Source organism: Helicoverpa zea, chromosome 16 (assembly GCF_022581195.2).
Source record: "Helicoverpa zea isolate HzStark_Cry1AcR chromosome 16, ilHelZeax1.1, whole genome shotgun sequence".
Classification (NCBI taxonomy): Eukaryota; Metazoa; Arthropoda; class Insecta; order Lepidoptera; family Noctuidae; genus Helicoverpa; species Helicoverpa zea.
This window is the reverse complement of record NC_061467.1, coordinates 5,482,076-5,505,967: the sequence shown is the minus strand read 5'-3', so window position 1 is coordinate 5,505,967 and position 23,892 is coordinate 5,482,076. Positions and strand designations below refer to the sequence as shown.

Sequence of the window (23,892 nt, the reverse complement as noted above, 5' to 3'; positions counted from 1 at the left end):
CCCCCCAAATCATCCCGTGGGTGTCGTAAGAGGCGACTAAGGGACAAACCGGAGGTCGGGCAGCAGCGTCCTCCGCGTACTGCATATCCTCACTGCGATCGCCAACCCGCCTGCCAAGCGTGGCGATTAAAGGCAATTACCCCCCAATGAGAAGCACAGAAACCAGGCCCCCAGTCCCCGGCAGCTCCGCTATCCCTGGCGCGGGTAGCGGTCAAGGTAACGGCGGAGCAGGGGGTGCTAAGAATCTCCGGAAGAGATCCGGCTACCCACCCCCACGACGACTGGCCCTGGTAACACACAACATACGCACATTGAGGACTGACGAAAAGATCTGCGAGCTGGAAGAGGAGTTGAGCAAGTTACATTGGGACATTATGGGGTTATGCGAAGTCCGTAGAGAGAGAGAGGACACCGTAACCCTGAAGTCTGGTAACTTGCTCTACTACCGGGAGGGAGACCAAAAGTCCCAAGGTGGTGTCGGGTTTCTCGTTCACAAGTCCCTCGTAAGCAACATAACAACCATCGACAGTGTGTCGAACAGGGTGATATACCTAATACTCAGAATATCCGAAAGATATTCGCTGAAGGTCATTCAGGTATACGCACCGACCTCGTCACACTCCGATGATGAGGTGGAGACTATGTATGAGGACGTAAGTAGGGCCATACATAGTTCCAAAACCCACTTCACTGTTGTTATGGGGGATTTTAACGCTAGGTTGGGCAAGAAAAGCGGTGATGAGTTGAGAGTGGGGCAATTTGGATATGGGCAACGGAACCATAGGGGACAGAGGCTGGCTGACTTTCTGGAGAAAGAGGAACTCTTCATGATGAACTCTTTCTTCCAGAAGCCGCCTCACAGGAAATGGACCTGGTTGAGTCCCGATGGTTTCACGAGAAACGAGATAGACTTCTTCATGACCGACAAGAGACGGATATTCAGTGATGTCTCTGTGATCAACAGGGTAAAAACCGGAAGCGATCACCGAATCGTAAGAGCCTCACTGAATATCAATGTTAAACTTGAAAGGTCCAGTCTGATGAAGTCTACGCTCCGACCTACTCGGTCCCATATTCAAAACCCGGAAAGCTTTCAACTCGAGCTCTCTAATCGCTTTGCTTGCCTTGAGAACTTAGTGTCAGTGGACGAGATCAACGACGGACTAGTGGAAACTGTCCGCACGGTAGGGTCTAAGTTTTTTAGACCCTGCCGTAAAAATAGGCCTCAAAAACTAACCGAGCAAACCTTAAACCTCATGGCTGAACGACGCTTGCTACAGTTGCAGTCTTCCCATGATGCGAAGTCATATAGGCAGCTCAATAGACGAATATCCAAATCCTTGCGACACGATCTGCGTCTCTTTAATACGAATCGTGTTAAAGAGACCATACAGCGAAACCAAGGCTCCAAAGTGTTCGCAAAGGACAAGTCTATTGGGCAAAGCCAGATGACTAAGCTGAAACGGGAGGATGGCAGCATAGCGTCGACCAAGGCAGAGGTTTTAGGCGAAATCGAGAGGTTCTATGGACAGTTATACACTTCGGTCGCAAAGTCCGTTGACAGCTTGGCAGGAGATCCAAGAGCCAAGCTGTCCCGACATTATACCGAAGATATCCCGGACATCAGTCTGTACGAGATTAGGATGGCCCTGAAGCAGCTTAAGAACAACAAGGCGCCGGGTGAGGACGGAATCACTTCAGAGCTTCTGAGAGCGGGTGGAACACCGGCACTTAAAGTCCTCCAGAAGCTCTTTAACTGCGTCCTGTCCGAGGGCAAAACGCCTGAAGCATGGAGCAGGGGTGTGGTGGTGTTGTTCTTCAAAAAAGGTGACAACAGCCTATTGAAGAACTACAGACCCATCACACTTCTAAGCCATGTTTATAAGCTGTTTTCAAGGGTTATCACGAACCGTCTCGAGCACAGGCTTGATGACTTCCAGCCTCCCGAACAAGCCGGTTTCCGAAGAGGCTTTAGTACCATAGACCACATCCATACGCTGCGGCAAGTTATACAGAAGACCGAGGAGTATAACTTGCCATTATGCTTAGCGTTTGTGGACTATGAGAAAGCCTTTGATTCGGTGGAAACATGGGCGGTACTTGAGTCACTCCAACGATGCCATATTGACTATCGGTACATCGAGGTGTTGAAGTGTTTGTATAATAACGCCACCATGTCGGTCCGAGTACAGGAGCATAGCACGAAGCCGATTCCATTGAGAAGAGGCGTAAGACAGGGGGACGTAATCTCCCCGAAACTGTTTACTGCCGCAATGGAAGACGCCTTCAAGCTCCTGGAATGGCAAGGACTTGGCATCAACATCAACGGCGAATACATCACTCACCTTCGGTTTGCCGACGACATCGTAGTCATGGCAAAGTCGATGGAGGAACTCAGTATGATGCTCGAGGGCCTCGACCGAGTTTCACAACGGGTGGGCCTGAAAATGAACATGGACAAGACGAAAATTATGTCAAATGTCCATGTTCAGCCCACCCCAGTCTCTGTTGGAAGCTCGGTACTCGAAGTTGTTGACTCATATATCTACCTAGGACAAGTAGTCCAATTAGGTAGGTCCAACTTCGAGAAAGAGGTCAACCGCCGAATCCAACTCGGCTGGGCAGCGTTCGGGAAACTACGCAATGTCTTTTCGTCCGACATACCTCAGTGCCTCAAGACGAAAGTCTTCAACCAATGTGTGTTACCAGTGATGACTTACGGCACCGAAACGTGGTCTCTCACTATCGGCCTCATCTCAAAGCTCAAAGTCGCTCAACGAGCTATGGAGAGGGCTATGCTCGGTGTTTCTCTACGTGATCGAATCCGAAACGAGGAGATCCGTAGACGAACCAAAGTGACCGATATAGCCCACCGGATTAGCAAGTTGAAGTGGCAATGGGCAGGCCATATTGCTCGCAGAGCAGATGGCAGATGGGGCCGAAAAGTGCTGGAGTGGAGACCACGGACTAGCAAGCGCAGCGTAGGACGTCCACCAACGAGGTGGACAGACGACCTTATAAAGGTCGCCGGAAGACGCTGGATGCAGGTCGCTTCCAACAGGTATCTGTGGAGATCAAAGGGGGAGGCCTATGTTCACCAGTGGACGTCCTATGGCTGAGATGATGAATGAATTTACTAGGCAGACGACCTGTGGAGGCGTCCTAAACTTAAAACTGTACGGACCAAATTAAACTGGAATATAGACCTGCTGTTACATACATTTGTACTTCGAGCGCTACGAAGTTTCAAGTTTCTACCATGTCTCTTTCAACTAGCATTGTTGTTCGCTCTAACGCCGTATAATTTTACTTGCATCCACTATTTATATACTGCTAAGTGGTATTCTAACTTATTTATTCACGCGTAATATAAGACATATTTAGCATCATACTAGGTACATGTATTTAGGCTGGTATTAGACAGCTACGCAACAAGAAAATTTCAATACACAATTCGCGCTCACAATCTTACAGTCATGTTGCGTACTATTGGAATATGAATAAAAAAGTGTGCCGAAACGTGATATTCATCTATAATAAGTGTTTGTATAGCGGCCTAATTCAATGTAAAGAGCCCCGTCACCTGACTTACGGTATTATAATTACAGCGGCGGTACATAGATAAAGCTTTTTTTAATTTTGTTGGGCGAGCCGACTAAATTTCAAGCGAAGGTTAATCCGCGCCCACGCTGCGCACGAGACTCTAATCATTCATTTGGATTACGATTATGTATTCGAATATGCATGAGGACGTTATCGCGCCATTGATTTTAAACGGGATAAGCCGCTGAGGCGACTTAGACCGGTCTCAGCCGATCATCAATTAGGAATCGTAAGCTGGTGTGAATCGTGTTTATAATTCAACAACTAATACTGTTTCTCGACACCTGCTGGGCGACCCTACATACAATTTCTAGGTATATTTTCTGCTTGTTATTTTTTATTGCTTCCGCCATAAAAGTGTAGCACATTATTAGCTCCACTATTTCTTTTAGACCTCTAAAAACAGCCAACACTCTCGACGTCCGAGCTTTTTTACTTTTTGTCCGCATTTTAAAGCCCAATTCTCGTTAACTATTCAACGAGGTGACTAAACGATTATAATATTCCGTGATACTTGTTGAAAGTGTTTCAAAATAATTAGCTTATTTATATTCTTTTATAAATTTTGTTTGATACTCGGCGTTGGTTGTATTTCGTGTTTTACTTTCACGATCTGAGTCACGTAAACCTACAATGTAGGTACCTACTTTGAATTGCAAGCAAGTTGAACTTGGGTTCTTCGCAATGTCTAGCTTCTGAAGATATTGAAAATCCAACTAGTCGAATCATATCAATTCATATTGACTTGCGAGTTTTGAAACCTATAACAATAGTATGAAATTGATACAGAGAACTTTTGATTATTTTAAGTCAACAGAATAATATTTCGCTTCGTAAGAAACTTTCTGTCTTTCAACTGTTTTTCAATATCCTAAAGTTCAAGAATCGAATGTCACTCGAGTCAAAGTAGTTAAAAGTATTGTAACCAACTTGAAAAGAGATCAATTGCCAAAAAGTTTTATTGACAGTCAATAAACTAAGTTTAAGAAAATATTTACAGCTTAAAATATTCGCCGAGTCACCCGTCTCCTGTCTGGTAGGTTCTTTCAAAACTTCACTTAATGAATATGTAACATTTCAACAACAAATAGGCTACATTTCTTGTATCTCTTACAGAGCGTCAAAGGGTTACGCATTCGCAAAAACAGCATCCTTCGCATAAAATATAAACAAGATTCAGCAGAACGTCACTATCAGAAACTGCAAGCACATAATCCTCATCATTTAGATTGAATATAATTGTGAAAGGTTCATTTATCTTAACAGGCCGACGTCAGGGACAGATCTCAAGTACAAAGGGCCTGGCTACATGTGAACTTGCCTTGGGGCGTCGACAATAGCACCGGGCCCTAACAATAAGAGGTCTAAAATTTCATCGTGTCTTCCACGGAGAGATCGGTTAATGAATTGGCTCCATTATTTAGGCTGTCAAGCTTCATGTCTGCGACGGATGTGGTACTGAAGAGAGATCCTATCTCTAAACTGTTTGTGATAATCCTTGAATAGAACGTTACGGATTTAATGGTTTCAAATCTAGATTAATATCTGTTAATGTTCAATGGCTGTTTAGTTTAATAACTTAAATACTTTACATTAACTTAAGTCATGTTTAAGCATTTTCTTAGAGCTTTAGACATTTGAGATGGGTATCTGTCTACTTTTATCTAAAACATATTTCAGCGTTGAGATTCTTTTGAATAACTCGCAAAACGCAATTTATCTGCTAAAAAACTTTCTTACAAATAAATTCATCATAACAAGAATAAAATCCAGCTTAACCGGCAGAACTGACTAAAGTCGACAAAATAATGTTCTGTTTCAGGCCCACATTATTGCGTTACTACCAACGGCTGGTAATTACGCTCCATAAGAGCTTGTTCCGTCCCCGTCACCTGTGATTACAAGCTCTTTCACCATAATTAATGGTATGTTTTTACCTTTATCTTATCACCTTAATATGCGAGATAACTTAAGGTCTGTTTTACCACTTAAAGATATCTCTGAGATAAGAAAAATCCAACACATTTTTGTTCAAGAGGCTATCAGTAAAGGGACTAATTGATGTCATTAGTTTTATTAGCCGCAAATATTCTTTTTATGTTAACCGATTGTTTTATAATTACTTGTTTCCTTAAAAGTAATGGTGTTGCGTCTTAACGACTGAAAGCTTTTAACGGAATTGATTGGGGTATAAAGTTTTACTTGAATTAAATAATTATTGCCACCTTTAACGGAAAGAGTGAAGATGTAATTAGAAATTAGAACTTCGTCAGAAGCTTGTCTGAGTTCTATGAACTTAGAATACGGAAACCGATAATGATTTATTATTAGAACAACATTTACATATAACAAACTGGACCTGCCTGCAGATTCACTTGCTCTTCGAAAATAGTTCAATCAAATAGGTGTAGGTACAGGATTAATGAAAGTTTTTAAAAGCAAAGATCTACATGTGTGGCATAAACATTACAATTTACTATATTAATAGCAGGATTCCGAGCCTAACCAAGTCTAAATTCTATAAATGATTACATCACCGTATCTGAGTTAATCCGACGAATCCCTGTACAATATACATTGCGTAACGCTGCACAATACATCAGAGGTGCGTGACAAACCCTACTAATGTCACCTGCTTTATTTCAATTATTGCCCAAAGTGAGAGCGGTTTCAGACTAGGTGAGTTTACGCGCGTATACGTTCCTTTTTGTTAGCTCGTGTAAGCGCGTTTACGCGCGTCTTTGGCAAACACGAACTAGTGTGATCATTATTGACGTTTCTTATGACCTATAAGAGTTTATATCGCTAGCTATATCGCAAACTAGGGCGATTGTCATTTATTTTTCTACTGCAAAAGGTACCGTGCGAGTAGGTGCGTCTATCAAAATGACTTCATACGCTCAGTAAGATCTGCGCTAGTCTGTGATGACTCTAAGGTTCGAATACCCTCACGTGACTTTCATGAAGTGTTTCCTGACTTATTGGCAGAAGTAGAACAAGGTGAGTTATGACTTATGACACCACATTGATGTGTAAACGGTTCTTGAACTCCTGATAAAGTTTCTAATTATACGCAGTCAGATTTATTGCTTTGACTTATTTGATATCGTATTTCAATCATATTGTTTCCTGCTTGATAAATATTTGTAGGCCAATTAAATTGTTAGAGAAGTGGTTGGTTTTATTTCGAATTTGTAATAAGCATGTATTATTTACTTAGGTACTCAATTACTATTGTTAATATTTAATACATAATTAAATACTTGTAATTTCAATTTATTCAATAACAGTTATGTTATAACGTTTTTCTTTAAATTTATTAATTTACATTTAATTATCATTCGTATCATAAAAATGTTAATCTTTCGTGAGTTACACGTTTTACAAATTAAAAGCTGTCTAAACTTATTGCCGGACTTAAAGCGCCATAACTGTTTACATAACATATTTAAACAAATTATATGCAATAACTTCTCAAATAACAGGTGGCATGCATAATGTAGATATGTGCCTAATGTATTCCGTTACTAATCTCACAATAATAAAATACGCGGCATTATGTGGCGTTAAGAACTGTAAAGGGGCAACATCGTAATTTACAACGAAAAGGGGCCACGTAATCACTACGCATTGCGTGATACGAAATGTCACTCGTTTTGTTTCAATTATTCTTATCCACGTTAGTCCTAATGTATCTAAATCGTCTATATAATATATTTACATCTGCGACATGTTCCGTGGTATATTGACAGAATTTTTCCGCAATGTTTCGTGTATACGAAAATATTGTTACGGATTTTACGCACGGAAATGTCGGAGACACATGATAGTAGCTGTCACGGTACGTTGGAACTTTTGTCACGCGGATTATATACGACCCACTGTAATTTTCACTTTATAAATGTCACTCAAATGCAATGTACATTAACAATAAATTACTATAATTTAATGTTAATAACGTACTATTATAGACCACCGCGAGTTCATTATTATTTGCTTTAAATGGAATTGATCCGGTTACAATTCACTGGAGCCATTTTTTTGTCTATACAAAAAATATAGCTACTCCAATTGTAATTGATAGTTGGAAGTTAATTGAATATGTATAAAAAATATCTATCGTTATTTATTGGACTGGAGCGGTCAGTGTCCGATATTATTAATATTTATAGAACAGCTATTATACTGATACTATTAAGACAGACTTCAATCTCGCTGTGGTTTACGCCTTTCTTTGTGGGTCGACTGGTAAGAGGCAATTTAATTTATTTGTTCATAGTGTCTAAATTCTTTGACTGGGTTAGTTGCTTGTATGTAGTAGTCATGGATGAAAATCGTAATTTTGTTCCTAGGGAATAAAAATGATATTTACACAATAAATATTAGCTCCCACTACGAGTTGCGCACTTATCCTTAACCTGAGGTATTTATTATAAATGATTCATGAATGACTGTGTGCCTTTATATGTAGCACTTGTAGATGTAAAAAACCCGCGTATGTACGGGTAAATCGCGACCTCATTTTACATTCCCCCACGAGTACGATTCAGTGCGAGCCAATAATAAAGTATGAGCCACTCGTCTCCATCGACGGCCCTCCACTCTTTGAGCAGCTCCGCAATGACGAAACAAAATGGAAAGGGAATTATTATTTCTCACATCTGAGTATTTACGCCCCAGGTCAGACTGGCCTTTGTTACAGAAACAAACGAAAAATAAAAATAGGCTTCACGCACATTTAAAGGTCAGTACAATTTCTGAATCTGAATAATAAGCTGCTTTAAACTCTTATTCAGCTTATTGGAAGTTTTTCGGACTCATAAAAAGGTAGTAACAATATAATAATATGTATGGCGAAGGAATTTCTCAAGAATATTTGACATATTGCTACGTAGTGATGGTTGACGGTCCTATGTAAATATCGTACGCACCGAATATACCGTAGACTTGAAATTCTGCCCACATATCTTTTATAAGTTTTTCATACGGATAAAGTTCCTTGCAAACCGTAGGCAATGCGTGAGATGGATACCACTGAAGTAAATGATGATTCAAAATATGTAAAGCCGAAAAATGGGAAAGGATAATATTTTTATCAGTATCCGTCCCTTTTTGTGAGATGACATTGCTATGGTATTTTGATAAAACTATGATAGGCATTTTTGCCAAAAGCGTACAGTCAATACATGGATATTTTTGTGTGCGCGTAACATGATCAGTTGTTAGAAAAGCGGGCGTTGAAAACTAGTCGATAACTCTACTACTACCATTGTATGATTATTACCTACATGAATGCTCTGATATTGTAATTCTCAATAGACATGAAGTTTTTAAGCAGGCCGTGTACGAACATAATCATGTTACTTGTATAAAAAGTTTCCTCTTTAAGAAAATTTCTTTCTCCATATATCCTTTTTGAAGGAAAATGTGTGCGTACAAATTTGTCTCCCCGCTCACGTATCACACAATTCGGGGAATGTTAGAGATATGTAATGCGTTGGTTTCGCGCATATTTTTATATTGACACGCGTATATCACTCTTTCTGCGTGAAAATAGAAGAAATATTATATGCGGCATGTATTAATAGATTGGATTAATTCTTGTACAAAGTTTACTTTGTCATAAGGTCAAATTTTTAGACCCTTTTTGAACTACATAGGTGCCTGTAATATTTATCAAGTACAAATATAATCAGCGATAATGACTAAAAACAAGTAGGAAAAAGCAATTTAAAATATTTACGAGAATCTTATTAAAATTACGCGTATAAACAGCAAAATCATATTTCATTCAAAATAATGATACCGTAATTTAAAATGAAATCTCGGACAGTAATTGTTTTAAATTGCGAATATGAGTTTGTTTATTTAGGAAATTTTCTTTTTGATCTTTTGAATTTTATTATGATTTACAACCCCTGGCGGCAGGGGCGGTCGAGACGGCTCGAGAAAGACACGAAGGGTCAATTGCGTAGGGGAGAACTCTGTGCGTAGCGAAAACTCAAGGTGAACCGACTATCTTCTTATGAAAAATCTTGGTGCAGCACTTTTTGTTCACTCTTTGATGTGAAGAAAGACGATTTGATACGTTCATTCAAAGAATCCTGTCAATTCAGATGATATTCTTCACGTGTAGTGTTTCTTTGAAGTTTATTAACACTTGACAAGTGAAGGATGACGGATTACGTATAATACTTGGGATATTGTTGAACTTTCAAGATTTTATTGTTAAAAGGGAAATTCTGGGTGCGATAAGAAAGATAAAGCTACCTTTGTTGCAGAAACGCTTCACTTATTTTGTGATGACTACACGGGTATTTGATTCAGGTATATCGTATTATTTTGAGTTTATCTGTCTCTTCTCTCTTCTGCCTGGCCTTTATCCCATTTACTTGGGGTCAGCCCTTCTGGTCAATCTTCGCCAGGACGGTCTGTCCTGGGTCGTCTGGGATGATAATTGTGTCTTCTTCAGATCCTTTTCAATAACGGACATCCATGTAAGGCGGGGTCTACCGCGTCTTCTGGGCTGGGTACCAATATCGAGCACTTTCCTCGACATGTGGTCCGATGGTCGCCTCATGACATGACCGTACCATCTTAAGCGGCTCTCCATGATCTTTTCCGGTATAGGCGTTACTTCAAAACTGCCCCGAATATGGATGTTTTGGACATGGTCCTGCATCGTTACCCCACCAGCCCATCTTAGCATTTTCATTTCTGCGACATGTAGTGTTTGCTCCTGCTGCTTTTTCAGTGGCCAGCATTTGGCACCATATGTCATGGATGGACGAACTGCTGCTTTGTAGACTCTGCCTTTAGTGCGAACGATTATTATTATTTATTTTGAGTTTATCTGTATTCTTGAAAACTAACTGTATGTAGCGGCTTCGTCCACGTCATTAACAAATGGTTTCCGACCCCTAATAAAATACTTGGAACATACAATATGCACAAACAAATATTTATAAAATCATGGTGATAGATTTGCTGATGTAGTTTACTAGGAAGTTAAGTTAAGTTTTTTAGGAAGAATTATCTTCCATTGTTTGCCGAACCGTGCACTTTACTATACAATATTTAGCTTCCACATAAGCAAGATGGGTAACCACTTTAATGATCATCACCACAGTAATTTCTATTCCATTTTTATAGCATTAATGGTAATTAAGGGTTCTTAAACACATTTGACGGTAGCTACAACTGATGGAAAAAGCGATACGGACAAAACACTTCCTGGACGTCTAGCTGCTCGCATTAATTATAATCTACGTTGCAAGAGATCGAAGTAAGATTAGGTATGATTAACTACCGACTGTAGGTTTTCGTAACGCAATACTGGTAGTTAATAGTTACCTACTAGTCGTTATTTGTTAGTGATCAGCGACGGTAGCGGTGTCAACGGTTAGGAGCGTTCATTTGTTTTCGTGAATAATGTTTTAGCGTGTTCTTATTGCCTCTTTATTTAATTAAGATTGTATCAAGCTGAGTTACATGTTTTAAAATTGAGTAGGTTCTACCTTTAGCTCACATTTTTTTTTTTCAATTTGGGGCTTGTTAACTTCTAGACTTGTAGCCTTCTAGTACATAAACATATTTCTTACAGACTTTTTCTAAAATATTTGTTCACAGTTTATATCTTACTTAATACGTAGTCAAATATATTATATTCTCGACATAGACTAAACTTACAAAAGTAAATAAACAAACTTTGAAATCGATATTAGTTTTATTTGCTTAGGACATATCGATTAAGTTTCAACAAGTACTGAAAACATTTGTTATTTTATCTCTTAGACTTCACTAGAGCACACTTAGATTAAAATTACAAAGTCTTTCGTCTATCTAAATTTATTTTGAACTGGTTCAAGTTTTTTACCAATATAAAAACAAATTCAATTCTTGCCATTTAATTTATTAAAAACAGATAAATAATAATCGCTAGTGCTTTACATTCCGACACAAAATCGTTTCTTAGAAATAATAAATTCCTAATAAAGATAATCCGAGTCGATAACCGAATAGCTAAGAAATACCTACACTCCTATTTACATATAGAGGTTCTTACATAAATTATTGTCGTACTAAGCGATCTCGCAGACTGGAGACTAAACAGTGGACCGACAGTTGAACTGAAAGTTTGTATCTACAATTTTTTTTAAAGAAAATCTTGTTTCCTTTCAAAACAGTAGTTCTGATACCGGCTAAGGACCTGTTCTTTATAATGTGCGTACTACCAATCATCTTCATACGACTTATGAGCATAAAAAACTATCAGCCGACTTAAAGTTTGTAGTCTGCTATTCCAAATGACCTTCGAGTCTAACATAGAATGGATACGATTTATTTTCGTCTGTCGTTTACTGAATCAGGATTATGGCAAGGTTTGAAAACGTAAAAGTCGGTAGCTTCGCGTCTTTGCTTTAACATATTCGTTTAGCCCGAGGAAGGTATTAAGGGTGGTGATTAATGAACCATCGCCCGAGGTGAAAGCTATGGCCACCCTTCTTGTTATAAATAAACGATGTTCAAATTTTCAAAGTTATGGTTTCCATTTTTCATGTTAGTTATTTTGGATATGATTTTTGTTATTTGGTTCCATTTTGTAATTTCGTTGGTATATAATTAATTACTATTTAGTTAAGTATTTGTCAAACGTGAATGTGTGATAGCAGGCTTTTGCAACCGTTTTACATTTCACTAACTGTTTAACACCATTTACTGAAATGTGAGTAAAATATTCCATTATAATTTATGCTGATACGATATATCGTGTTTTCAGTCGTTTAATTCTATTGAAATACAAACTCAGTACAGTCAAACCATTTTAACTCACATGACTGCAATTTAAGCGTACATTAAATTGTCAGGCATATCGTGACGTCACCGGGACAGAGCTTAAATTACATTTTACATAGTCGCGAGTGCGTTGTACGGTGCTGGTATACCCACTACTTCAGCCACATACATCGCGTGCATTCAAAACATAAGCATTTGTTACCGAAAGCTTTCCTCAGTGGCTGTCACTGTATAAATTGAAAACCATTTAAGTATCATGCAATACATAAGGAGCTCAGCGCTTTCATATTTTCGGATGTCAACATTTACGTGGTTAATAGTACATCCGATTATAGCGTCTATTTATTGTGTGGATCCAACATTAATCTAATAAATACCAGTTAAGTCTTATATTTTTCTTTATTATAAGTCGTAAGATTCTAGTGTTCAGATACGATAAACCGATAGCCCACGCCATCATTCGGCCCTTAGAAATTTAAATGTGAAAGGTCGAATCACTTTATTAGAGAAAGTTAATATAATTAAAAAAATATATAAATTGTGTTATTTATATCCAAAATGAACTCGAATAAAATCTTCGTGTTTATAATAATATTTCTGATATTATATTAAATCTATGTGGTTCAAAAGGTTACAAAAGAGAAATCACGTAACCTCAGCTGATAAGGTAATTCTTACAAACCTAGACTTTCGGAGTAGGTAGGTACTTGAACTAAATAAGAGAATTTCCTTGGAACACAATCAGCTAAACTTCAGAATAAAGCCTGCGATCGCGTGTTTTGTTATTTGATACAAAAACCTAACAGTCGGCATTTCAAAATGTAGTGAGATACCGTCCGAGCACAAACAGAGCCGAGCGTGGCAAAATGTGCAATATCTCAAACAAAACGCTCCACTTCACGTTCTCAACGAAATGAAACCTTACTGAATGTCTGCTCAAATTAAGCTTAAACATTTTCTCTTTGAGAAAAATATAAAACATACCTCTTTCTTCTAATGTTGCGTCTTTAGTGATTTACAGCCAAAGGGCTTCGTGTTACCAACCATATTGCTGATACAATTACTTTTAAGTAATAAAGTCTAATGGAGAGCGACAATCAACGTATTGGGATCAAATATCAACGTCTTGTTTAATTGGATGAAAGTGTTTTATGGAATTGAAGCATCACAATAAGGAGTCGTTACATACTAGTGAGTTCGTTAATGGACCATTAAACAGACCTATAAATTTAAGTTAATCATGACTAATTGGACTGACACAAGGGGATACGGACACATCTAGATCGAAACTAGTTGGAATGTGCGGGTGGTCTCGTCAATGTAGCCTTGAGCTTTTATATTATAAGATAGTGCGACTAAAAGGTTAGTCTCATAAAAATTAAGATAATACTCGCATACGCCTAATGGAAGACTAAATAAAAACCTCATTAATACTATCTGTTCTAAAACTACATTGGTGCCGACCGACATAAAACGCGACGATGATAACACAAATATTTTTGGTGCTTCCAAGAAAATTATATTTCATGCTTTTGTTTCATCTAAGAGTGAAATCGAGAGCCGATGGAATCACCAATCGAGTGGATTGTAGTAAAGGACCTCCGTTTTAGTAAAACCCTTCATTAAACTTATCTGCGTCGGATCTAAGCTCGAATCCGTGTAATGTAATCGATTTCGGAACGAGAAGCCGCGAAGGACAAAGTGCGGTCACAAATTTACATATAAATTCGGGATTATTTTAATTTAAAACGCATTTGGAAAGTTTATTAGCATATATATGAGGGTCCATTACCGTTTCTTTGTCGCAGTCGGCTAATATAGCAGTTCAGTGAATTTGTACATTATGGGCCGCAGCTAGAGCGAGGGTCGCTCACCGCGGCGATACGTCCCGGTAAACAAACACTGCACTCAGGCCAAGTGTACAGCCACTTAATAAAATTAAGCAATTTGTCAGTGCGCTGCGCCTTTATTTGTTAACGGTGGACACATTAACTTAGGCTCATTAAACAGATTTTCATCGTGAAATTGAATTACTTACTGCGTTAATACTGGCCGTATATCACGTTAATAAGGCGTCAGAGCTTAATTTGTAAGCACTCACATTTGTTCGTCGAATTGGAGATTAAACCCTCCAAAAAGCTCTTACTTTGAATCGAATATGCCCAGTTTTTCTCAGAAACGTCTGAATTAAATAGAGTGGGAGCGTATTTTTCAAAGCTTTTTTAGCAAACACCAAAATAATAACAGGAAATGGCGTATTTTACGAGTAACTGTTCAGTGAGATATTAAACGTGTAATTTTGATGTGTTGACCGTTTTAAAGGTAGAATTCCGTGGGTCGCGGCTTACGCAGCCGCGCGCGGCTTACGACAGTCGTCGGCCGCGCGCGACAATAGTCAACCTATGAAAATGTATGGCGCCGCTGCCGAGGCTCGCGACAGTCGCGCGCGGCCGACGAAATTCGTAAGCCGCGCGCGGCATTGTGTTGAAATTAGTAGATTTTGTTCGTCCGTTCCCTCTAGTCGAAGTGCTAATTGATATCCTTGAAGAAGAAGAGGATGACGTATTGCTGTGGCTGTATTATGAAAATAGATTACCAATCGACCCTATTTTTAAAAAGTAGAAATGATGAAGGATACTACCCAATACTGATTCAAAAGCATTTGTATTGTAATGAAAACAAAAGGAAGTTTTGCCGACTAAATAAAAAACGATTCAATTCTGGTTTTACTAAAATTATATAGATGTTACTAAGCGCTAGACCATGTTGAGATGCATACGGCCGCGCGCGGCTTACGAAATTCGTCGGCCGCGCGCGACTGTCGCGGACCTCGGCAGCGGCGCCATACATTTTCATAGGTTGACTATTGTCGCGCGCGGCCGACGACTGTCGTAAGCCGCGCGCGGCTGTCGTAGCCGCTATCCACGGAATTCTACCTTAATGTTTTGATTTGAAGATCAATAACGCACCATTTAACATAAAATAATTAACAGATATATGTTTTAACTTCAAAAGGCACGAATATAGCGGGAGCTGTGACATTAATTACTTAGGCTTAATTCTGTAGTGGTGTTAAATCAGTCATGCGCTAAAAGATGTCTGTGATCCGGCTTCCGAGACGCATCTTGGCTGTGTATTTGTTCTTGTTGCGCTAATAGCTCGTAAATATTTCAGCGCACAGGGAGACACACATGCGCCTCCAGACAAATGGACGCTTATAAAATATATGTGCCCCGTCACTTTTAACATTCCCATACGTTAGTTCGTTACGTTTCCGACGACTGAAATAACAATACTGGCCCATTACAACAGTCCCCTGTTTTAAAAGTCGAACGGAAACGCCCGTGCCATCCATCACTTTTGGCCAGCACTTGACAAATGACAGCTGTTTAAGCATACTTAACGCGAGTTTAAACAATGCAAAGTAATGAACTCTTCAAAGTGTAATACGAAACTTGTAAGTTACTGTTTACTAAATCTTCTTTCAGAGAGTTGCTCATTGGCTCGTTAGGGAGCAGTTTGAAAGGGGTGCTCCGAGTATGTTCCAAGTTCGGATTCTTGACATGTCGACGTCTTTCCGTACAAATAAGAATGTTCTTGTTTGTCTCGGCGTTCCTTAAACTAACCTTTATTTTATTTTTGTTCTCGTTGTTTGCGTTCATTATACAGAAATAAGATGCGGATGGAAGTCAGACTAGTATCAGATTACTTCAGAAAACTATGTTTAACCCAAGAGAGAGAAACTTACATCACATATTAAATATTTAAATCCCCGTCTAACGAAGAGCCAATAACACAAAATATTTAGTAGGCATTTCACAAAAAGCGTTTTAACAAATAAGCGAGAAATATAGCGAGCTCGTTGTCACAGGAGACAAGGTGGGCGGAGATGTCAGTCGTTCCTCATTCGAACCCGGAGTGGGGTCTCCACGCCAACAGATTTTATGGAGCTCCGGATTACTCGCGTGACACGGCTGTCTCACACCCGTGCGTGTTTCTAACCATCCCAGTCAATTATTATAACAGCTACAAGATGACGTGTTCTCAGTCACATTAAATAGTTCTATGTACTATTAAAAGTTTTACGAAAAAGTTTTGAATACTTCCAAAAGTCGGAAGTAAAACAGTATATTATCGCAGCAACAAAAAACATAAGCAAAGCGCGATGGTCGATATAGTCGGCGCGATCACGTCTCGTCGCGTCGACTATGAGAAAAGTTCTTTGCGGGACGGGGGATTTATTTGTCAACTTTGCGCTGATAAAACTTTGTTTGACATTTGATTGTGAGGTCATACCCCTCTCCAGCTTCCTCAGATAACTTTCGAGGGCCCCCTTTTAGCTTCAGATTAATTTCTCGCGGTAATATTGACGTTGGAGAACTTAGTTTTATCATTTTTGTGTAACCCCTTCTCGTTTTCATGGAATAAGATTATCAATGTGAATTGAATATCATTTATGTTAATGTGAACTCTTTATCTAAACGTTAATTAATTTGTTTTATAAAGAATGCTGTTTTAAGAATATATTCAACAGTTTCATTAAAAAGTTAATGAAATACAATTAAATTCAAGGCGAATGACAAAAGTTAAGATATGCCAAAGCAATTTATACTAGATAAACTATTTGCAACAATTTGATTCCAAAAACAAAGAAGCACTAACGTATATTTAAACTTTTTCCATCAAGAAAGTTTGGACAACAAAACTTCGTAGACATGAACTTGATTCGGCAATCAAGATTAATTTGTTCTGGCGGTGTAACTGAATAGTATGAGGTATTAACATGGACCACCCCAAAGTTCGAAATAATATTTCACAGTCAGTTAACGATCTATTTGGGTACCTGTGCGAGATATTGTATGTTCGACGGCATGCTTGGCCGGTGGGAGTGAACCTCAAAGGAATGCCATAAAAGCTCGGAAGTTGACAAATCTCTCGACGTTATTTCTGTACTAATTAGGGGCGGGGGCGTGGACGATGTCACCCGACTGACAGACGAACACGTACGAAGTCACTTTTTAGGGACAAATTCATTTGTTGATCACCTCCAGGCAGTCTGGTGAACAGTAAAAAGTGGAACGCAGTAGTCACGTCCAGTGAAATGATAATGTCGACATACGTTGACTGTATATTGAGATAATTATCTTTTTGTTGATGGCGCATACGTGTTGCTATGGAAACGAATAAATATTCTATTTCTATGGTAAAACATACGTTTAGAAATGTATATATATGTGAAGCATTTTCATTTAAATATTTATAGATATTCAGATTCTTTCTATACAGGAAACAATTATGATTTCCTTAGGTATGCATGTTATTTCTTACCTGGTCCAAGAAGTGAAGAGCCAGATTACGCTTAAGTGATCTGTAACAAATAAAAACGTAACCTTTTAATCAACTGCTTTAATTTTCAATACCTGAGATTTTAACTTAATTCTGAAATCATCAGTATACATACTGTATTTTCCAAATTATACACAAGTATTAATTTGTCAGCTGCAACTGATTAATTCATTAACAAATCATTTTACAACGCCAGAAGGCCGTGTCAGCTCCCGTCAGCAAGTAGGTTGCATTTAAAATGTATATCCACGTAAAAACGAGCACAAAATTTTAAATTCATTTAAATCAAGTTTCATTCATTAACGCATTTCGGCAATGCCCCTTGACAGTTGCAGTTCTGCGTTAAAACATGTGTATAATTATTGATATCGCTTAATTAACTGCGTAATTATTTTGATAGATCATTGGATATGGAATATAACAATGATGGAAAATACTGGAAAAGTTATAACCGCTCTAATTGTAAATTATGGCATGGGAATATCATTTTGTTATGATAATATGTCAAATTGATCATGAAACTGTGTTATTAAATTGACAAACTTTTATTAAATACATTGCGGATTTTATATAAAAGAGTCAGGAAATTGAAAGTCAATTCTTCAATAGGCCTATTATTACTATAGCTGAAAGATTGCCTATGCTTTCTTCGACCAAGTCAACTTCGATAATGACAAGCAAAAACGCACACACGACCCGAGGGTTACGAAGAAAAGCAATTCATTTTAATCCCAGAATACATTACACCCACCGCTTACAGATCGTATACACATTTGCTACGGTTTTTCAAGCGTCTTCCAACCATCTACCGGTAGTCGGGTGTCGGTTTTTTACAAGGACAACCGGTAACCAGACTTCGTAGTCCGGTGTTCGCCTTATTCCCACACCGTTTTTATCTGATCTGTTAAAATTGTTACCTTGTTTTAACCTCACTAAACTTTTTTTACAAAATTCTGTAATTATGTAAATTTTCAACTTATATGCCATGTTTTTCTTTAGAGTTTTGTCGTGAATTTTAAAATTCATATTCCTTTATGGTGGCAATTTAAAATGGTGTTATAGAACACGCAATCTTTCACTATGGAAGTTAAACTTATTAAGCGCTTAACTTCTAGGTTAGAAATGGCTTTATAATACTACTGAATTACTATTTATAAGTAATACAAATAGGTAGAGAAAAATAATATAAATCAAACTTTTTAAATAAAATATTCTGTTTTGTGGACTGTTGAAGCCCTGAATGTCGCTGACACACTTATTTTAAAACTATTGAATAAATGCAGACATATATTATTAAATACATAAAGAAAATCATTATACTGTTAAACACAACTGCTATTAACTGCCAACTATACAATGTACAAGGAATATGCTCTACCCACTACCCAGGTACGGGAACAAAGGGTAATTTTGGTTCATTAAACGCATTATTTTACTACAAGCTCTCCGCTTTTCCCGGTCGAGACTTAGAAAGATACCAGCTTATAAGACATTAGACAATACGTTATTAATGAAAACAATATCTATAGCGATTCATATTAAAGCTGGTATATGTTTGAAATGATACTCTTAAAGTCTAAACTTATATGTATTATGAAGAAGCAAATATTATTCACCAATGAAAATGTGTAAAGTATAACTTCTACTTGATTTTTTCGCATAATTTTTATTTGAAAAGAGATTAAGTTTTAGCCTTGATATTAAAAATAACATTTCTTTATTGTAGCCGTAGTAACCAAATAAATTAGAACAAATACCTACTGCTCTAAAATTGAGGCAATTTCGTGTAAAATATTAATAGATAATTTTAGATCGGTATTATATTAGATAGTGTCTTGATTATATTTGATGTAGCAGGAGGAAACTCATTATCGACATAGCTTGAATCATTTTCGAAACAAATGAGTCGCTATTTGAAAATTATAGTATCTAACATATTTATAATGTTCAAACTAAACGTGACCGTTTATTACGCTTATACAGCTTTATACTAGCTGTATTATCCAAGGGAACTGATTCCTTTGTCCAGGTAAAATATACCCTATGGCATTCACGAGTAACTTGGCTATCTATTGGAAAAAATATGTTTCGAATCGGTTCCATAGGTCCACAGATGGGACATCTCTGGACTCTTTCCAACGGCATATAAGTCACAAATTCACGAAAGTAACCTCTTTGTATAGATGAATGTTTATAGAGATATTATGGCTCACAATGTTAATAACAAAACATATAAAATATAATATAATTTACTCATACATCCACTTAAGCAAGAACACACTGAGGGTATACGGTGACGAGAGCTCTTCAGTTTACGGCTACGGAATACCGCTCATTAGATACTATTGCACCCTTTACATTATACCATGGAGAACAAAATGACGACCGGAGATGTCATAACGGCAAATCTTCTAAGAAACTACAAGCACCAAAACACTGGTGTTTGGGAGACAAAGAACGTAACTGGCTCCGCTCTTATATGCCTTCTTTGGAACCCGCCATTTTTTTTTTAAACCAATGTTTTCGACAGATCTGTCAAGGAGCGTTTTGGTATGATATTTGACCTAGCAGTAGACGCCTGACCTACCTGGATCATGGCATCTCCATTCATCTTTTCTTCCGCCATTATACACTTTGCATGTCACGCATATTCAAGCACTACTCAACTAAGCTTTAATAATCTCATCTAAAAACTATTCAGCCCTCGCATAAAATACACCCCTGTTAATTATGTTGCTTCTTATATTTTGCTAGTTTTTCTATTTTAGGACTTACTCTAATAAGACTTCGTGTAATGATGTAATTGAAATTATCTCTCATGAAAACCTCAGGACTTACAGGGGTCGCGTGGGATGGAAATAATATGATTTCTGTTTCATAAATAATGTTTAACAATAATGTTTCGAAGGAGTGTTTCGGGAGACAGGTAAATTATTTCCTGACTTCTCATGTGTCGGTTTCTATTATAATAAGCTGCAGTTGAACATCAGTATTTTACATCCATTTTCTGTGAACTCCGCAAGCTAATTACTAGGTGTAGCGATATGCAATTACGCCTCTCATAGCATGCGAACCTCCTGTTTATGCACGTAGAAACAATAAAGAGTAAAAAGGTTTTACGACATTGCCAAGGAATAAATTCTCCTTTTAAATGAATACTGCATAAACGAAGTCATAAACGAGGTCAATCGGCAGTCGTTCCTTGTAAATCGAAGTCTTCTGCCAAAGCACAGATAAACGTGAACAAAACAGCACGTGACCAGTTTCTCGAAGCGACGTTACTGCTGTACAGTAACCCGGAAAACGATAGAACACCACATTATTACATACCGATAATTGACCACAGTATCTCCAATAAAATCGATGTAATTTCAAGCCATAAAATACAAGGAAATAATATTTGATGTGCTTATATCTGAACAGAGCTTCGCTTGAAACAAATCCAGCAAAGGATTTTATCTATGAAATTTTATTATCTTCCTACGCTATTAGGAAACTCGTCATTTTTATCTTTTAAATTCAATGAATACTGATAGTTCCGTTTTTTGTTGACAATAGTTGTTGAGGTTACGATTCCTGCTAAAACGTTAAATAAATCCATAGTTCTATTACTGACACTTAAGCTCAGGCAATTTCGAAAGGTTGTTCTCATTTTAACATACAAAGCGGCTGGCAGGTCGGTCAAAGCTTATTCATATTCACTTTGACTTGGCAGTTTAAGCCCATCTGAGATGAATCATCTATTGGTTTTATCTACATCAAAGTTTATTAGTATCTACATATTATATTGAGCATATGTTTAAAGTGAGCACAACGCAAAGGGAATTCACTCCGCTCTATCATTAGATTCTCTTTGCTTACAAAGCAGTTTACACTCCAAATCCAAGCTCTATAGTAAAGTTTTTCCGCTGATTGCGTAAGTACTTTTATGTGCTCATAATCCCGTAATACCAAGTTGGTGGCAACAAAAACGTTTGTACAATACAAGAAGCGGTCTTACTGAGGGCAATGGCTAATTAACTCAGTGTATGCTCAGTAGGAATTAGCTGCTCAATTAGAATCACATTACGTGGAACAATTTACCGCTAACCGGTCGTGGGGCGCCCGATGCGCTCGGAATAACAAAATGGCGGCACGCAAGAGATCAACAAGATTATAGAATTGACGCGTCATTTATTTATTGGACAATAATCATGGAAGAATTGGAATGTATGAGGTGTTCCTTGTCTTTGTCTTTTTATATCTGTGGTTTCAAATATGGCGTGCTGGAATGTGTCATTCGTTACCCTTTATCCCTGAAGCGATTGAAATAAACTATTTACAAATAAATTACTGAGGTTGTTAAAGTGTCAAATGTGTGCAGTAATTGAAGTACTAGTACATAAAACGCAAGGAGAGGCTAAAATTAGATTGCAAAGCTGTAGCCTTCAGGCATAATCACGACAAATTATTTCTCGGACATTTCTTGCTATTTAATTTACAGAAATAAATAAAGTCCCTACGCAGTCGTGTATTAACATTTTGGAATTTCTATTAAAAACGGGTCTCTTTTTTCTTCGACTTTTTCTTTTGTCTCAAAATCTATCAACTCAAGATATGTACACCAATAAAGGATTTTAGGTACCTATATTGTACACAGTAAGTATATTAATTTTCTAATTATTGATTATTCTGTTCGCTCTACTATTTGTTTTGCCTATCGAAATGCTAAACCGCAAAATTTTCCTCCTTAATAAATTTTCGACCCTCCTTTTATGTTACAGTTAATTACCTTAAGTGTGGGGATGATATATGCGTGTGCTTTTAGGTAATAAACAAACTTTGTACCCGTTTGGATTTATAACAGGGGAAGTTAACTTCTAAGCCTTATGTGGTTCAAAGTTAATCTTCATCAAAATATGAAAGCGCCTAAATGCAAGTAATAACAATAAAATATATCATAGCACATTCAACAAATGGCCGATATAATTTGAAAGTGTGACCCTGTTATCACATTGCTAACTCTGTGGCGCAATCAGTGGAACTTATTGGTGAACATCGCAACCCGAAAATCGTGATCGGACCACCCACGGCCGCTGTGAGAAGGCAAATGAAATAAAACAACGATAAATAACAGTGCCCTCGCATAATTGATCACAAATTAAAACTCGCGCCGCGTTCCAAATGTTAAACGCCGACGTCGCCGAAAGCGAAATTAGTATCTGCATACACGAGCACTCACACATACGTACGCCAGGGCTGTCCCTTGAGAACGGGCTCCAGAATTACATCCCTGTATGCTCCGATTTGTCATTCGAGAAATACTGTTGGAATTTGTTTTACTTATAAACGAGTTAAACGTGGAATTACAAATGCTGTTTAGCGCAGAATTCCTGCTAAGCTCTGTATTAGTAATCTAGTCATTCACGAGCAATCCTTGGCACACGATGTGTTTATTGCCCCATGAATATTTACAAAGTGCAGTTAAGGCTCGCGTACCCTAGCAAGTGCACACACGCGCACTTTACGACCTCAAACAATGGGCCACATTCAGGACAATAATGTCACTAAAAATAAATCGATTTTGTTTAAGACATTCAGCGTTTTATTATAAAAGCCGCTTATTGTTTTGAGCTGTAAAATTGTTATTAAACTATAAAATGGACGTAAACAAAACGTTTATGAATAAAATTTCTCGTGAGTACCGTACGTTATTCTACGACGAAGAAGTTTTATGGTTATACAATACACTTGCGTATATTATATGCTCAATGATTTTTTTCTAAAATACTGATTGAAAGGTTGTACATAATATACGTTGTAAATACATAGCACTTATGAATACATTTAAATGTCAGACTGTCAATATTTTTTGTTGGTTCAACATTGGCTTGAAATAGTACGCACTATGTTAATTCCTAGCTCATTATCTTTAAAATTGAAGCTTGCATTTAGCTAAACAAGGTTTTAATTTAAAGCTACAATCACAGGAAAAGCAACTGGAATACATTTCAAATTATAGGCAACCATTCCAAATGAGTAAGTGTAATTTCCAAGAAACGATATTTAATTTAGTGTTCTGCAAGGCCGATTCCAAGAAGGCCTGTTATTGACTATACATAAATTCTTGATCGAACAGTTCCTATTAGCTAACTTATCTGTTACATA

General features: G+C 37.7%; 2 protein-coding genes across 6 annotated transcripts in view; one reads left to right on the top strand and one right to left on the bottom strand.

Annotated features, from left to right (window-relative positions):
* The window catches only part of LOC124637851 (serine--pyruvate aminotransferase, mitochondrial-like), a 214,403-nt gene that overhangs the window by 89,693 nt on the left and 100,818 nt on the right, over window positions 1-23,892 (top strand). The window contains exon 2 of one of the 2 annotated variants that reach the window (XM_047174561.1): window positions 5,426-5,528. The exons of the other annotated variant lie outside the window; for it this stretch is intronic. The gene's annotated coding sequence lies outside the window, so the exon portion shown is untranslated. The remainder of the gene's footprint in view (window positions 1-5,425; window positions 5,529-23,892) is intronic. 2 annotated transcript variants of the gene reach the window in all.
* LOC124637850 overlaps window positions 1-23,892 on the bottom strand; it is an 88,864-nt gene that overhangs the window by 30,218 nt on the left and 34,754 nt on the right. For all 4 annotated transcript variants that reach the window (XR_006985294.1, XM_047174556.1, XM_047174557.1 and 1 more), the window contains exon 2: window positions 17,728-17,767. The gene's annotated coding sequence lies outside the window, so the exon portion shown is untranslated. The remainder of the gene's footprint in view (window positions 1-17,727; window positions 17,768-23,892) is intronic.